An 18,883-nucleotide genomic window follows, 5' to 3' on the forward strand; every position below is an offset into this window, starting at 1 on the left:
CTTTTATAGCTCCCACAGAAGAAAAAAGAGCACAGTCCCATATAGTACTTAAAAAAAAGGAACAGATGTACTTTGTAAATGTTTCAGCTGTGCTTAGTGAGAAAGGAGGGAGAATAACAGATTTAAATACAAACTATAGCCCATAGCTTAAACACGGACCGACTGAGTGAGTGAGTGGATGGGTGGGTGATAGCTATCTCTACAAGTGATTGGGAACTAGTAATCTGGCTCAGGGTAAGGTGATGTGAGCAACCCCACCCCCAACCCCACCCCCAACCTGATAGGTTAGGTTGGTTAGGGTTAGGAATAGGGTTAGGCACAATCGCATCCCCACCCTGACATCTTTTATAGCTCCCACAGAAGAAAAAAGAGCACAGTCCCATATAGTACTTAAAAAAAAGGAACAGATGTAATTTGTAAAAATTTCAGCTGTGCTTAGTGAGAAAGGAGGGAGAATAACAGATTGAAATACAAACTATAGCCCATTGCTTAAACACTGACCGACTGAGTGAGTGTGTGGATGGGTGGGGGATGGCTATCTCTATAAGTGATTGGGTACTAGTAATCTGGCTCAGGGTAAGGTGATGTGAGCAACCCCACCCCCAACCCCACCCCCAACCTGATAGGTTAGGTTGGTTAGGGTTAGGAATAGGGTTAGGCACAATCGCATCCCCACCCTGACATCTTTTATAGCTCCCACAGAAGAAAAAAGAGCACAGTCCCATATAGTACTTAAAAAAAAGGAACAGATGTACTTTGTAAATGTTTCAGCTGTGCTTAGTGAGAAAGGAGGGAGAATAACAGATTTAAATACAAACTATAGCCCATAGCTTAAACACGGACCGACTGAGTGAGTGTGTGGATGGGTGGAGGATGGCTATCTCTACAAGTGATTGGGAACTAGTAATCTGGCTCAGGGTAAGGTGATGTGAGCAACCCCACCCCCAACCCCACCCCCAACCTGATAGGTTAGGTTGGTTAGGGTTAGGAATAGGGTTAGGCACAATCGCATCCCCACCCTGACATCTTTTATAGCTCCCACAGAAGAAAAAAGAGCACAGTCCCATATAGTACTTAAAAAAAAGGAACAGATGTACGTTGTAAATGTTTCAGCTGTGCTTAGTGAGAAAGGAGGGAGAATAACAGATTGAAATACAAACTATAGCCCATAGCTTAAACACTGACCAACTGAGTGAGTGAGTGGATGGGTGGGTGATAGCTATCTCTACAAGTGATTGGGAACTAGTAATTTGGCTGAGGGTAAGGAGACTTGAGCAACCCCATCCCCACCCTGATATCTTTTATAGCTCCCACAGAAGAAGAAAGAGCAGAGTACCATATAGTACTTAAAAAAAAAAAAAAAAAAAAAAAAAAAAAAAAAAGGAACAGATGTACTTTGTAAATGTTTCAGCTGTGCTTAGTGAGAAAGGAGGGAGAATAACAGATTTAAAGACAAACTAGAGCCCATAGCTTAAACACGGACCGACTGAGTGAGTGTGTGGATGGGTGGAGGATGGCTATCTCTATAAGTCATTGGGAACTAGTAATCTGGCTCAGGGTAAGGTGATGTGAGCAACCCCACCCCCAACCCCACCCCCAACCTGATAGGTAAGGTTGGTTAGGGTTAGGAATAGGGTTAGGCACAATCGCATCCCCACCCTGACATCTTTTATAGCTCCCACAGAAGAAAAAAGAGCACAGTCCCATATAGTACTTAAAAAAAAGGAACAGATGTACTTTGTAAATGTTTCAGCTGTGCTTAGTGAGAAAGGAGGGAGAATAACAGATTTAAATACAAACTATAGCCCATAGCTTAAACACGGACCGACTGAGTGAGTGTGTGGATGGGTGGGGGATGGCTATCTCTACAAGTGATTGGGAACTAGTAATCTGGCTCAGGGTAAGGTGATGTGAGCAACCCCACCCCCAACCCCACCCCCAACCCCACCCCCAACCTGATAGGTTAGGTTGGTTAGGGTTAGGAATAGGGTTAGGCACAATCGCATCCCCACCCTGACATCTTTTATAGCTCCCACAGAAGAAAAAAGAGCACAGTCCCATATAGTACTTAAAAAAAAGGAACAGATGTAATTTGTAAAAATTTCAGCTGTGCTTAGTGAGAAAGGAGGGAGAATAACAGATTGAAATACAAACTATAGCCCATTGCTTAAACACTGACCGACTGAGTGAGTGTGTGGATGGGTGGGGGATGGCTATCTCTATAAGTGATTGGGTACTAGTAATCTGGCTCAGGGTAAGGTGATGTGAGCAACCCCACCCCCAACCCCACCCCCAACCCCACCCCCAACCTGATAGGTTAGGTTGGTTAGGGTTAGGAATAGGGTTAGGCACAATCGCATCCCCACCCTGACATCTTTTATAGCTCCCACAGAAGAAAAAAGAGCACAGTCCCATATAGTACTTAAAAAAAAGGAACAGATGTACGTTGTAAATGTTTCAGCTGTGCTTAGTGAGAAAGGAGGGAGAATAACAGATTTAAATACAAACTATAGCCCATTGCTTAAACACTGACCGACTGAGTGAGTGAGTGGATGGGTGGGTGATAGCTATCTCTACAAGTGATTGGGAACTAGTAATTTGGCTGAGGGTAAGGAGACTTGAGCAACCCCATCCCCACCCTGATATCTTTTATAGCTCCCACAGAAGAAGAAAGAGCAGAGTACCATATAGTACTTAAAAAAAAAAAAAAAAAAAAAAAAAAAAAAAAGGAACAGATGTACTTTGTAAATGTTTCAGCTGTGCTTAGTGAGAAAGGAGGGAGAATAACAGATTTAAAGACAAACTAGAGCCCATAGCTTAAACACGGACCGACTGAGTGAGTGTGTGGATGGGTGGAGGATGGCTATCTCTACAAGTGATTGGGAACTAGTAATCTGGCTCAGGGTAAGGTGATGTGAGCAACCCCACCCCCAACCCCACCCCCAACCTGATAGGTTAGGTTGGTTAGGGTTAGGAATAGGGTTAGGCACAATCGCATCCCCACCCTGACATCTTTTATAGCTCCCACAGAAGAAAAAAGAGCACAGTCCCATATAGTACTTAAAAAAAAGGAACAGATGTACTTTGTAAATGTTTCAGCTGTGCTTAGTGAGAAAGGAGGGAGAATAACAGATTTAAAGACAAACTAGAGCCCATAGCTTAAACACGGACCGACTGAGTGAGTGTGAGGATGGGTGGAGGATGGCTATCTCTACAAGTGATTGGGAACTAGTAATCTGGCTCAGGGTAAGGTGATGTGAGCAACCCCACCCCCAACCCCACCCCCAACCTGATAGGTTAGGTTGGTTAGGGTTAGGAATAGGGTTAGGCACAATCGCATCCCCACCCTGACATCTTTTATAGCTCCCACAGAAGAAAAAAGAGCACAGTCCCATATAGTACTTAAAAAAAAGGAACAGATGTACTTTGTAAATGTTTCAGCTGTGCTTAGTGAGAAAGGAGGGAGAATAACAGATTTAAATACAAACTATAGCCCATAGCTTAAACACGGACCGACTGAGTGAGTGAGTGGATGGGTGGGTGATAGCTATCTCTACAAGTGATTGGGAACTAGTAATCTGGCTCAGGGTAAGGTGATGTGAGCAACCCCACCCCCAACCCCACCCCCAACCTGATAGGTTAGGTTGGTTAGGGTTAGGAATAGGGTTAGGCACAATCGCATCCCCACCCTGACATCTTTTATAGCTCCCACAGAAGAAAAAAGAGCACAGTCCCATATAGTACTTAAAAAAAAGGAACAGATGTAATTTGTAAAAATTTCAGCTGTGCTTAGTGAGAAAGGAGGGAGAATAACAGATTGAAATACAAACTATAGCCCATTGCTTAAACACTGACCGACTGAGTGAGTGTGTGGATGGGTGGGGGATGGCTATCTCTATAAGTGATTGGGTACTAGTAATCTGGCTCAGGGTAAGGTGATGTGAGCAACCCCACCCCCAACCCCACCCCCAACCTGATAGGTTAGGTTGGTTAGGGTTAGGAATAGGGTTAGGCACAATCGCATCCCCACCCTGACATCTTTTATAGCTCCCACAGAAGAAAAAAGAGCACAGTCCCATATAGTACTTAAAAAAAAGGAACAGATGTACTTTGTAAATGTTTCAGCTGTGCTTAGTGAGAAAGGAGGGAGAATAACAGATTTAAATACAAACTATAGCCCATAGCTTAAACACGGACCGACTGAGTGAGTGTGTGGATGGGTGGAGGATGGCTATCTCTACAAGTGATTGGGAACTAGTAATCTGGCTCAGGGTAAGGTGATGTGAGCAACCCCACCCCCAACCCCACCCCCAACCTGATAGGTTAGGTTGGTTAGGGTTAGGAATAGGGTTAGGCACAATCGCATCCCCACCCTGACATCTTTTATAGCTCCCACAGAAGAAAAAAGAGCACAGTCCCATATAGTACTTAAAAAAAAGGAACAGATGTACGTTGTAAATGTTTCAGCTGTGCTTAGTGAGAAAGGAGGGAGAATAACAGATTGAAATACAAACTATAGCCCATAGCTTAAACACTGACCAACTGAGTGAGTGAGTGGATGGGTGGGTGATAGCTATCTCTACAAGTGATTGGGAACTAGTAATTTGGCTGAGGGTAAGGAGACTTGAGCAACCCCATCCCCACCCTGATATCTTTTATAGCTCCCACAGAAGAAGAAAGAGCAGAGTACCATATAGTACTTAAAAAAAAAAAAAAAAAAAAAAAAAAAAAAAAAAGGAACAGATGTACTTTGTAAATGTTTCAGCTGTGCTTAGTGAGAAAGGAGGGAGAATAACAGATTTAAAGACAAACTAGAGCCCATAGCTTAAACACGGACCGACTGAGTGAGTGTGTGGATGGGTGGAGGATGGCTATCTCTATAAGTCATTGGGAACTAGTAATCTGGCTCAGGGTAAGGTGATGTGAGCAACCCCACCCCCAACCCCACCCCCAACCTGATAGGTAAGGTTGGTTAGGGTTAGGAATAGGGTTAGGCACAATCGCATCCCCACCCTGACATCTTTTATAGCTCCCACAGAAGAAAAAAGAGCACAGTCCCATATAGTACTTAAAAAAAAGGAACAGATGTACTTTGTAAATGTTTCAGCTGTGCTTAGTGAGAAAGGAGGGAGAATAACAGATTTAAATACAAACTATAGCCCATAGCTTAAACACGGACCGACTGAGTGAGTGTGTGGATGGGTGGGGGATGGCTATCTCTACAAGTGATTGGGAACTAGTAATCTGGCTCAGGGTAAGGTGATGTGAGCAACCCCACCCCCAACCCCACCCCCAACCCCACCCCCAACCTGATAGGTTAGGTTGGTTAGGGTTAGGAATAGGGTTAGGCACAATCGCATCCCCACCCTGACATCTTTTATAGCTCCCACAGAAGAAAAAAGAGCACAGTCCCATATAGTACTTAAAAAAAAGGAACAGATGTAATTTGTAAAAATTTCAGCTGTGCTTAGTGAGAAAGGAGGGAGAATAACAGATTGAAATACAAACTATAGCCCATTGCTTAAACACTGACCGACTGAGTGAGTGTGTGGATGGGTGGGGGATGGCTATCTCTATAAGTGATTGGGTACTAGTAATCTGGCTCAGGGTAAGGTGATGTGAGCAACCCCACCCCCAACCCCACCCCCAACCCCACCCCCAACCTGATAGGTTAGGTTGGTTAGGGTTAGGAATAGGGTTAGGCACAATCGCATCCCCACCCTGACATCTTTTATAGCTCCCACAGAAGAAAAAAGAGCACAGTCCCATATAGTACTTAAAAAAAAGGAACAGATGTACGTTGTAAATGTTTCAGCTGTGCTTAGTGAGAAAGGAGGGAGAATAACAGATTTAAATACAAACTATAGCCCATTGCTTAAACACTGACCGACTGAGTGAGTGAGTGGATGGGTGGGTGATAGCTATCTCTACAAGTGATTGGGAACTAGTAATTTGGCTGAGGGTAAGGAGACTTGAGCAACCCCATCCCCACCCTGATATCTTTTATAGCTCCCACAGAAGAAGAAAGAGCAGAGTACCATATAGTACTTAAAAAAAAAAAAAAAAAAAAAAAAAAAAAAAGGAACAGATGTACTTTGTAAATGTTTCAGCTGTGCTTAGTGAGAAAGGAGGGAGAATAACAGATTTAAAGACAAACTAGAGCCCATAGCTTAAACACGGACCGACTGAGTGAGTGTGTGGATGGGTGGAGGATGGCTATCTCTATAAGTCATTGGGAACTAGTAATCTGGCTCAGGGTAAGGTGATGTGAGCAACCCCACCCCCAACCCCACCCCCAACCTGATAGGTAAGGTTGGTTAGGGTTAGGAATAGGGTTAGGCACAATCGCATCCCCACCCTGACATCTTTTATAGCTCCCACAGAAGAAAAAAGAGCACAGTCCCATATAGTACTTAAAAAAAAGGAACAGATGTACTTTGTAAATGTTTCAGCTGTGCTTAGTGAGAAAGGAGGGAGAATAACAGATTTAAATACAAACTATAGCCCATAGCTTAAACACGGACCGACTGAGTGAGTGTGTGGATGGGTGGGGGATGGCTATCTCTACAAGTGATTGGGAACTAGTAATCTGGCTCAGGGTAAGGTGATGTGAGCAACCCCACCCCCAACCCCACCCCCAACCCCACCCCCAACCTGATAGATTAGGTTGGTTAGGGTTAGGAATAGGGTTAGGCACAATCGCATCCCCACCCTGACATCTTTTATAGCTCCCACAGAAGAAAAAAGAGCACAGTCCCATATAGTACTTAAAAAAAAGGAACAGATGTAATTTGTAAAAATTTCAGCTGTGCTTAGTGAGAAAGGAGGGAGAATAACAGATTGAAATACAAACTATAGCCCATTGCTTAAACACTGACCGACTGAGTGAGTGTGTGGATGGGTGGGGGATGGCTATCTCTATAAGTGATTGGGTACTAGTAATCTGGCTCAGGGTAAGGTGATGTGAGCAACCCCACCCCCAACCCCACCCCCAACCCCACCCCCAACCTGATAGGTTAGGTTGGTTAGGGTTAGGAATAGGGTTAGGCACAATCGCATCCCCACCCTGACATCTTTTATAGCTCCCACAGAAGAAAAAAGAGCACAGTCCCATATAGTACTTAAAAAAAAGGAACAGATGTACTTTGTAAATGTTTCAGCTGTGCTTAGTGAGAAAGGAGGGAGAATAACAGATTTAAATACAAACTATAGCCCATAGCTTAAACACGGACCGACTGAGTGAGTGTGTGGATGGGTGGAGGATGGCTATCTCTACAAGTGATTGGGAACTAGTAATCTGGCTCAGGGTAAGGTGATGTGAGCAACCCCACCCCCAACCCCACCCCCAACCTGATAGGTTAGGTTGGTTAGGGTTAGGAATAGGGTTAGGCACAATCGCATCCCCACCCTGACATCTTTTATAGCTCCCACAGAAGAAAAAAGAGCACAGTCCCATATAGTACTTAAAAAAAAGGAACAGATGTAATTTGTAAAAATTTCAGCTGTGCTTAGTGAGAAAGGAGGGAGAATAACAGATTGAAATACAAACTATAGCCCATTGCTTAAACACTGACCGACTGAGTGAGTGTGTGGATGGGTGGGGGATGGCTATCTCTATAAGTGATTGGGTACTAGTAATCTGGCTCAGGGTAAGGTGATGTGAGCAACCCCACCCCCAACCCCACCCCCAACCTGATAGGTTAGGTTGGTTAGGGTTAGGAATAGGGTTAGGCACAATCGCATCCCCACCCTGACATCTTTTATAGCTCCCACAGAAGAAAAAAGAGCACAGTCCCATATAGTACTTAAAAAAAAGGAACAGATGTACTTTGTAAATGTTTCAGCTGTGCTTAGTGAGAAAGGAGGGAGAATAACAGATTTAAATACAAACTATAGCCCATAGCTTAAACACGGACCGACTGAGTGAGTGTGTGGATGGGTGGAGGATGGCTATCTCTACAAGTGATTGGGAACTAGTAATCTGGCTCAGGGTAAGGTGATGTGAGCAACCCCACCCCCAACCCCACCCCCAACCTGATAGGTTAGGTTGGTTAGGGTTAGGAATAGGGTTAGGCACAATCGCATCCCCACCCTGACATCTTTTATAGCTCCCACAGAAGAAAAAAGAGCACAGTCCCATATAGTACTTAAAAAAAAGGAACAGATGTAATTTGTAAAAATTTCAGCTGTGCTTAGTGAGAAAGGAGGGAGAATAACAGATTGAAATACAAACTATAGCCCATTGCTTAAACACTGACCGACTGAGTGAGTGTGTGGATGGGTGGGGGATGGCTATCTCTATAAGTGATTGGGTACTAGTAATCTGGCTCAGGGTAAGGTGATGTGAGCAACCCCACCCCCAACCCCACCCCCAACCTGATAGGTTAGGTTGGTTAGGGTTAGGAATAGGGTTAGGCACAATCGCATCCCCACCCTGACATCTTTTATAGCTCCCACAGAAGAAAAAAGAGCACAGTCCCATATAGTACTTAAAAAAAAGGAACAGATGTACGTTGTAAATGTTTCAGCTGTGCTTAGTGAGAAAGGAGGGAGAATAACAGATTTAAATACAAACTATAGCCCATTGCTTAAACACTGACCGACTGAGTGAGTGAGTGGATGGGTGGGTGATAGCTATCTCTACAAGTGATTGGGAACTAGTAATTTGGCTGAGGGTAAGGAGACTTGAGCAACCCCATCCCCACCCTGATATCTTTTATAGCTCCCACAGAAGAAGAAAGAGCAGAGTACCATATAGTACTTAAAAAAAAAAAAAAAAAAAAAAAAAAAAAAAGGAACAGATGTACTTTGTAAATGTTTCAGCTGTGCTTAGTGAGAAAGGAGGGAGAATAACAGATTTAAAGACAAACTAGAGCCCATAGCTTAAACACGGACCGACTGAGTGAGTGTGTGGATGGGTGGAGGATGGCTATCTCTATAAGTCATTGGGAACTAGTAATCTGGCTCAGGGTAAGGTGATGTGAGCAACCCCACCCCCAACCCCACCCCCAACCTGATAGGTTAGGTTGGTTAGGGTTAGGAATAGGGTTAGGCACAATCGCATCCCCACCCTGACATCTTTTATAGCTCCCACAGAAGAAAAAAGAGCACAGTCCCATATAGTACTTAAAAAAAAGGAACAGATGTACTTTGTAAATGTTTCAGCTGTGCTTAGTGAGAAAGGAGGGAGAATAACAGATTTAAATACAAACTATAGCCCATAGCTTAAACACGGACCGACTGAGTGAGTGTGTGGATGGGTGGAGGATGGCTATCTCTACAAGTGATTGGGAACTAGTAATCTGGCTCAGGGTAAGGTGATGTGAGCAACCCCACCCCCAACCCCACCCCCAACCTGATAGGTTAGGTTGGTTAGGGTTAGGAATAGGGTTAGGCACAATCGCATCCCCACCCTGACATCTTTTATAGCTCCCACAGAAGAAAAAAGAGCACAGTCCCATATAGTACTTAAAAAAAAGGAACAGATGTAATTTGTAAAAATTTCAGCTGTGCTTAGTGAGAAAGGAGGGAGAATAACAGATTGAAATACAAACTATAGCCCATTGCTTAAACACTGACCGACTGAGTGAGTGTGTGGATGGGTGGGGGATGGCTATCTCTATAAGTGATTGGGTACTAGTAATCTGGCTCAGGGTAAGGTGATGTGAGCAACCCCACCCCCAACCCCACCCCCAACCTGATAGGTTAGGTTGGTTAGGGTTAGGAATAGGGTTAGGCACAATCGCATCCCCACCCTGACATCTTTTATAGCTCCCACAGAAGAAAAAAGAGCACAGTCCCATATAGTACTTAAAAAAAAGGAACAGATGTACGTTGTAAATGTTTCAGCTGTGCTTAGTGAGAAAGGAGGGAGAATAACAGATTTAAATACAAACTATAGCCCATTGCTTAAACACTGACCGACTGAGTGAGTGAGTGGATGGGTGGGTGATAGCTATCTCTACAAGTGATTGGGAACTAGTAATTTGGCTGAGGGTAAGGAGACTTGAGCAACCCCATCCCCACCCTGATATCTTTTATAGCTCCCACAGAAGAAGAAAGAGCAGAGTACCATATAGTACTTAAAAAAAAAAAAAAAAAAAAAAAAAAAAAAAAAGGAACAGATGTACTTTGTAAATGTTTCAGCTGTGCTTAGTGAGAAAGGAGGGAGAATAACAGATTTAAAGACAAACTAGAGCCCATAGCTTAAACACGGACCGACTGAGTGAGTGTGTGGATGGGTGGAGGATGGCTATCTCTATAAGTCATTGGGAACTAGTAATCTGGCTCAGGGTAAGGTGATGTGAGCAACCCCACCCCCAACCCCACCCCCAACCTGATAGGTAAGGTTGGTTAGGGTTAGGAATAGGGTTAGGCACAATCGCATCCCCACCCTGACATCTTTTATAGCTCCCACAGAAGAAAAAAGAGCACAGTCCCATATAGTACTTAAAAAAAAGGAACAGATGTACTTTGTAAATGTTTCAGCTGTGCTTAGTGAGAAAGGAGGGAGAATAACAGATTTAAATACAAACTATAGCCCATAGCTTAAACACGGACCGACTGAGTGAGTGTGTGGATGGGTGGAGGATGGCTATCTCTACAAGTGATTGGGAACTAGTAATCTGGCTCAGGGTAAGGTGATGTGAGCAACCCCACCCCCAACCCCACCCCCAACCTGATAGGTTAGGTTGGTTAGGGTTAGGAATAGGGTTAGGCACAATCGCATCCCCACCCTGACATCTTTTATAGCTCCCACAGAAGAAAAAAGAGCACAGTCCCATATAGTACTTAAAAAAAAGGAACAGATGTACGTTGTAAATGTTTCAGCTGTGCTTAGTGAGAAAGGAGGGAGAATAACAGATTGAAATACAAACTATAGCCCATAGCTTAAACACTGACCAACTGAGTGAGTGAGTGGATGGGTGGGTGATAGCTATCTCTACAAGTGATTGGGAACTAGTAATTTGGCTGAGGGTAAGGAGACTTGAGCAACCCCATCCCCACCCTGATATCTTTTATAGCTCCCACAGAAGAAGAAAGAGCAGAGTACCATATAGTACTTAAAAAAAAAAAAAAAAAAAAAAAAAAAAAAAAAAGGAACAGATGTACTTTGTAAATGTTTCAGCTGTGCTTAGTGAGAAAGGAGGGAGAATAACAGATTTAAAGACAAACTAGAGCCCATAGCTTAAACACGGACCGACTGAGTGAGTGTGTGGATGGGTGGAGGATGGCTATCTCTATAAGTCATTGGGAACTAGTAATCTGGCTCAGGGTAAGGTGATGTGAGCAACCCCACCCCCAACCCCACCCCCAACCTGATAGGTAAGGTTGGTTAGGGTTAGGAATAGGGTTAGGCACAATCGCATCCCCACCCTGACATCTTTTATAGCTCCCACAGAAGAAAAAAGAGCACAGTCCCATATAGTACTTAAAAAAAAGGAACAGATGTACTTTGTAAATGTTTCAGCTGTGCTTAGTGAGAAAGGAGGGAGAATAACAGATTTAAATACAAACTATAGCCCATAGCTTAAACACGGACCGACTGAGTGAGTGTGTGGATGGGTGGGGGATGGCTATCTCTACAAGTGATTGGGAACTAGTAATCTGGCTCAGGGTAAGGTGATGTGAGCAACCCCACCCCCAACCCCACCCCCAACCCCACCCCCAACCTGATAGGTTAGGTTGGTTAGGGTTAGGAATAGGGTTAGGCACAATCGCATCCCCACCCTGACATCTTTTATAGCTCCCACAGAAGAAAAAAGAGCACAGTCCCATATAGTACTTAAAAAAAAGGAACAGATGTAATTTGTAAAAATTTCAGCTGTGCTTAGTGAGAAAGGAGGGAGAATAACAGATTGAAATACAAACTATAGCCCATTGCTTAAACACTGACCGACTGAGTGAGTGTGTGGATGGGTGGGGGATGGCTATCTCTATAAGTGATTGGGTACTAGTAATCTGGCTCAGGGTAAGGTGATGTGAGCAACCCCACCCCCAACCCCACCCCCAACCCCACCCCCAACCTGATAGGTTAGGTTGGTTAGGGTTAGGAATAGGGTTAGGCACAATCGCATCCCCACCCTGACATCTTTTATAGCTCCCACAGAAGAAAAAAGAGCACAGTCCCATATAGTACTTAAAAAAAAGGAACAGATGTACGTTGTAAATGTTTCAGCTGTGCTTAGTGAGAAAGGAGGGAGAATAACAGATTTAAATACAAACTATAGCCCATTGCTTAAACACTGACCGACTGAGTGAGTGAGTGGATGGGTGGGTGATAGCTATCTCTACAAGTGATTGGGAACTAGTAATTTGGCTGAGGGTAAGGAGACTTGAGCAACCCCATCCCCACCCTGATATCTTTTATAGCTCCCACAGAAGAAGAAAGAGCAGAGTACCATATAGTACTTAAAAAAAAAAAAAAAAAAAAAAAAAAAAAAAAAGGAACAGATGTACTTTGTAAATGTTTCAGCTGTGCTTAGTGAGAAAGGAGGGAGAATAACAGATTTAAAGACAAACTAGAGCCCATAGCTTAAACACGGACCGACTGAGTGAGTGTGTGGATGGGTGGAGGATGGCTATCTCTACAAGTGATTGGGAACTAGTAATCTGGCTCAGGGTAAGGTGATGTGAGCAACCCCACCCCCAACCCCACCCCCAACCTGATAGGTTAGGTTGGTTAGGGTTAGGAATAGGGTTAGGCACAATCGCATCCCCACCCTGACATCTTTTATAGCTCCCACAGAAGAAAAAAGAGCACAGTCCCATATAGTACTTAAAAAAAAGGAACAGATGTAATTTGTAAAAATTTCAGCTGTGCTTAGTGAGAAAGGAGGGAGAATAACAGATTGAAATACAAACTATAGCCCATTGCTTAAACACTGACCGACTGAGTGAGTGTGTGGATGGGTGGGGGATGGCTATCTCTATAAGTGATTGGGTACTAGTAATCTGGCTCAGGGTAAGGTGATGTGAGCAACCCCACCCCCAACCCCACCCCCAACCTGATAGGTTAGGTTGGTTAGGGTTAGGAATAGGGTTAGGCACAATCGCATCCCCACCCTGACATCTTTTATAGCTCCCACAGAAGAAAAAAGAGCACAGTCCCATATAGTACTTAAAAAAAAGGAACAGATGTACTTTGTAAATGTTTCAGCTGTGCTTAGTGAGAAAGGAGGGAGAATAACAGATTTAAATACAAACTATAGCCCATAGCTTAAACACGGACCGACTGAGTGAGTGTGTGGATGGGTGGGGGATGGCTATCTCTACAAGTGATTGGGAACTAGTAATCTGGCTCAGGGTAAGGTGATGTGAGCAACCCCACCCCCAACCCCACCCCCAACCCCACCCCCAACCTGATAGGTTAGGTTGGTTAGGGTTAGGAATAGGGTTAGGCACAATCGCATCCCCACCCTGACATCTTTTATAGCTCCCACAGAAGAAAAAAGAGCACAGTCCCATATAGTACTTAAAAAAAAGGAACAGATGTAATTTGTAAAAATTTCAGCTGTGCTTAGTGAGAAAGGAGGGAGAATAACAGATTGAAATACAAACTATAGCCCATTGCTTAAACACTGACCGACTGAGTGAGTGTGTGGATGGGTGGGGGATGGCTATCTCTATAAGTGATTGGGTACTAGTAATCTGGCTCAGGGTAAGGTGATGTGAGCAACCCCACCCCCAACCCCACCCCCAACCTGATAGGTTAGGTTGGTTAGGGTTAGGAATAGGGTTAGGCACAATCGCATCCCCACCCTGACATCTTTTATAGCTCCCACAGAAGAAAAAAGAGCACAGTCCCATATAGTACTTAAAAAAAAGGAACAGATGTACTTTGTAAATGTTTCAGCTGTGCTTAGTGAGAAAGGAGGGAGAATAACAGATTTAAATACAAACTATAGCCCATAGCTTAAACACGGACCGACTGAGTGAGTGTGTGGATGGGTGGAGGATGGCTATCTCTACAAGTGATTGGGAACTAGTAATCTGGCTCAGGGTAAGGTGATGTGAGCAACCCCACCCCCAACCCCACCCCCAACCTGATAGGTTAGGTTGGTTAGGGTTAGGAATAGGGTTAGGCACAATCGCATCCCCACCCTGACATCTTTTATAGCTCCCACAGAAGAAAAAAGAGCACAGTCCCATATAGTACTTAAAAAAAAGGAACAGATGTAATTTGTAAAAATTTCAGCTGTGCTTAGTGAGAAAGGAGGGAGAATAACAGATTGAAATACAAACTATAGCCCATTGCTTAAACACTGACCGACTGAGTGAGTGTGTGGATGGGTGGGGGATGGCTATCTCTATAAGTGATTGGGTACTAGTAATCTGGCTCAGGGTAAGGTGATGTGAGCAACCCCACCCCCAACCCCACCCCCAACCTGATAGGTTAGGTTGGTTAGGGTTAGGAATAGGGTTAGGCACAATCGCATCCCCACCCTGACATCTTTTATAGCTCCCACAGAAGAAAAAAGAGCACAGTCCCATATAGTACTTAAAAAAAAGGAACAGATGTACGTTGTAAATGTTTCAGCTGTGCTTAGTGAGAAAGGAGGGAGAATAACAGATTTAAATACAAACTATAGCCCATTGCTTAAACACTGACCGACTGAGTGAGTGAGTGGATGGGTGGGTGATAGCTATCTCTACAAGTGATTGGGAACTAGTAATTTGGCTGAGGGTAAGGAGACTTGAGCAACCCCATCCCCACCCTGATATCTTTTATAGCTCCCACAGAAGAAGAAAGAGCAGAGTACCATATAGTACTTAAAAAAAAAAAAAAAAAAAAAAAAAAAAAAAGGAACAGATGTACTTTGTAAATGTTTCAGCTGTGCTTAGTGAGAAAGGAGGGAGAATAACAGATTTAAAGACAAACTAGAGCCCATAGCTTAAACACGGACCGACTGAGTGAGTGTGTGGATGGGTGGAGGATGGCTATCTCTATAAGTCATTGGGAACTAGTAATCTGGCTCAGGGTAAGGTGATGTGAGCAACCCCACCCCCAACCCCACCCCCAACCTGATAGGTTAGGTTGGTTAGGGTTAGGAATAGGGTTAGGCACAATCGCATCCCCACCCTGACATCTTTTATAGCTCCCACAGAAGAAAAAAGAGCACAGTCCCATATAGTACTTAAAAAAAAGGAACAGATGTACTTTGTAAATGTTTCAGCTGTGCTTAGTGAGAAAGGAGGGAGAATAACAGATTTAAATACAAACTATAGCCCATAGCTTAAACACGGACCGACTGAGTGAGTGTGTGGATGGGTGGAGGATGGCTATCTCTACAAGTGATTGGGAACTAGTAATCTGGCTCAGGGTAAGGTGATGTGAGCAACCCCACCCCCAACCCCACCCCCAACCTGATAGGTTAGGTTGGTTAGGGTTAGGAATAGGGTTAGGCACAATCGCATCCCCACCCTGACATCTTTTATAGCTCCCACAGAAGAAAAAAGAGCACAGTCCCATATAGTACTTAAAAAAAAGGAACAGATGTAATTTGTAAAAATTTCAGCTGTGCTTAGTGAGAAAGGAGGGAGAATAACAGATTGAAATACAAACTATAGCCCATTGCTTAAACACTGACCGACTGAGTGAGTGTGTGGATGGGTGGGGGATGGCTATCTCTATAAGTGATTGGGTACTAGTAATCTGGCTCAGGGTAAGGTGATGTGAGCAACCCCACCCCCAACCCCACCCCCAACCTGATAGGTTAGGTTGGTTAGGGTTAGGAATAGGGTTAGGCACAATCGCATCCCCACCCTGACATCTTTTATAGCTCCCACAGAAGAAAAAAGAGCACAGTCCCATATAGTACTTAAAAAAAAGGAACAGATGTACGTTGTAAATGTTTCAGCTGTGCTTAGTGAGAAAGGAGGGAGAATAACAGATTTAAATACAAACTATAGCCCATTGCTTAAACACTGACCGACTGAGTGAGTGAGTGGATGGGTGGGTGATAGCTATCTCTACAAGTGATTGGGAACTAGTAATTTGGCTGAGGGTAAGGAGACTTGAGCAACCCCATCCCCACCCTGATATCTTTTATAGCTCCCACAGAAGAAGAAAGAGCAGAGTACCATATAGTACTTAAAAAAAAAAAAAAAAAAAAAAAAAAAAAAGGAACAGATGTACTTTGTAAATGTTTCAGCTGTGCTTAGTGAGAAAGGAGGGAGAATAACAGATTTAAAGACAAACTAGAGCCCATAGCTTAAACACGGACCGACTGAGTGAGTGTGTGGATGGGTGGAGGATAGCTATCTCTACAAGTGATTGGGAACTAGTAATTTGGCTGAGGGTAAGGAGACTTGAGCAACCCCATCCCCACCCTGATATCTTTTATAGCTCCCACAGAAGAAGAAAGAGCAGAGTACCATATAGTACTTAAAAAAAAAAAAAAAAAAAAAAAAAAAAAAAAAAGGAACAGATGTACTTTGTAAATGTTTCAGCTGTGCTTAGTGAGAAAGGAGGGAGAATAACAGATTTAAAGACAAACTAGAGCCCATAGCTTAAACACGGACCGACTGAGTGAGTGTGTGGATGGGTGGAGGATGGCTATCTCTATAAGTCATTGGGAACTAGTAATCTGGCTCAGGGTAAGGTGATGTGAGCAACCCCACCCCCAACCCCACCCCCAACCTGATAGGTAAGGTTGGTTAGGGTTAGGAATAGGGTTAGGCACAATCGCATCCCCACCCTGACATCTTTTATAGCTCCCACAGAAGAAAAAAGAGCACAGTCCCATATAGTACTTAAAAAAAAGGAACAGATGTACTTTGTAAATGTTTCAGCTGTGCTTAGTGAGAAAGGAGGGAGAATAACAGATTTAAATACAAACTATAGCCCATAGCTTAAACACGGACCGACTGAGTGAGTGTGTGGATGGGTGGGGGATGGCTATCTCTACAAGTGATTGGGAACTAGTAATCTGGCTCAGGGTAAGGTGATGTGAGCAACCCCACCCCCAACCCCACCCCCAACCCCACCCCCAACCTGATAGGTTAGGTTGGTTAGGGTTAGGAATAGGGTTAGGCACAATCGCATCCCCACCCTGACATCTTTTATAGCTCCCACAGAAGAAAAAAGAGCACAGTCCCATATAGTACTTAAAAAAAAGGAACAGATGTAATTTGTAAAAATTTCAGCTGTGCTTAGTGAGAAAGGAGGGAGAATAACAGATTGAAATACAAACTATAGCCCATTGCTTAAACACTGACCGACTGAGTGAGTGTGTGGATGGGTGGGGGATGGCTATCTCTATAAGTGATTGGGTACTAGTAATCTGGCTCAGGGTAAGGTGATGTGAGCAACCCCACCCCCAACCCCACCCCCAACCCCACCCCCAACCTGATAGGTTAGGTTGGTTAGGGTTAGGAATAGGGTTAGGCACAATCGCATCCCCACCCTGACATCTTTTATAGCTCCCACAGAAGAAAAAAGAGCACAGTCCCATATAGTACTTAAAAAAAAGGAACAGATGTACGTTGTAAATGTTTCAGCTGTGCTTAGTGAGAAAGGAGGGAGAATAACAGATTTAAATACAAACTATAGCCCATTGCTTAAACACTGACCGACTGAGTGAGTGAGTGGATGGGTGGGTGATAGCTATCTCTACAAGTGATTGGGAACTAGTAATTTGGCTGAGGGTAAGGAGACTTGAGCAACCCCATCCCCACCCTGATATCTTTTATAGCTCCCACAGAAGAAGAAAGAGCAGAGTACCATATAGTACTTAAAAAAAAAAAAAAAAAAAAAAAAAAAAAAAAAGGAACAGATGTACTTTGTAAATGTTTCAGCTGTGCTTAGTGAGAAAGGAGGGAGAATAACAGATTTAAAGACAAACTAGAGCCCATAGCTTAAACACGGACCGACTGAGTGAGTGTGTGGATGGGTGGAGGATGGCTATCTCTACAAGTGATTGGGAACTAGTAATCTGGCTCAGGGTAAGGTGATGTGAGCAACCCCACCCCCAACCCCACCCCCAACCTGATAGGTTAGGTTGGTTAGGGTTAGGAATAGGGTTAGGCACAATCGCATCCCCACCCTGACATCTTTTATAGCTCCCACAGAAGAAAAAAGAGCACAGTCCCATATAGTACTTAAAAAAAAGGAACAGATGTAATTTGTAAAAATTTCAGCTGTGCTTAGTGAGAAAGGAGGGAGAATAACAGATTGAAATACAAACTATAGCCCATTGCTTAAACACTGACCGACTGAGTGAGTGTGTGGATGGGTGGGGGATGGCTATCTCTATAAGTGATTGGGTACTAGTAATCTGGCTCAGGGTAAGGTGATGTGAGCAACCCCACCCCCAACCCCACCCCCAACCTGATAGGTTAGGTTGGTTAGGGTTAGGAATAGGGTTAGGCACAATCGCATCCCCACCCTGACATCTTTTATAGCTCCCACAGAAGAAAAAAGAGCACAGTCCCATATAGTACTTAAAAAAAAGGAACAGATGTACTTTGTAAATGTTTCAGCTGTGCTTAGTGAGAAAGGAGGGAGAATAACAGATTTAAATACAAACTATAGCCCATAGCTTAAACACGGACCGACTGAGTGAGTGTGTGGATGGGTGGGGGATGGCTATCTCTACAAGTGATTGGGAACTAGTAATCTGGCTCAGGGTAAGGTGATGTGAGCAACCCCACCCCCAACCCCACCCCCAACCCCACCCCCAACCTGATAGGTTAGGTTGGTTAGGGTTAGGAATAGGGTTAGGCACAATCGCATCCCCACCCTGACATCTTTTATAGCTCCCACAGAAGAAAAAAGAGCACAGTCCCATATAGTACTTAAAAAAAAGGAACAGATGTAATTTGTAAAAATTTCAGCTGTGCTTAGTGAGAAAGGAGGGAGAATAACAGATTGAAATACAAA

Source organism: Pangasianodon hypophthalmus, chromosome 11, assembly GCF_027358585.1.
Source record: "Pangasianodon hypophthalmus isolate fPanHyp1 chromosome 11, fPanHyp1.pri, whole genome shotgun sequence".
Taxonomy (NCBI): Eukaryota; Metazoa; Chordata; class Actinopteri; order Siluriformes; family Pangasiidae; genus Pangasianodon; species Pangasianodon hypophthalmus.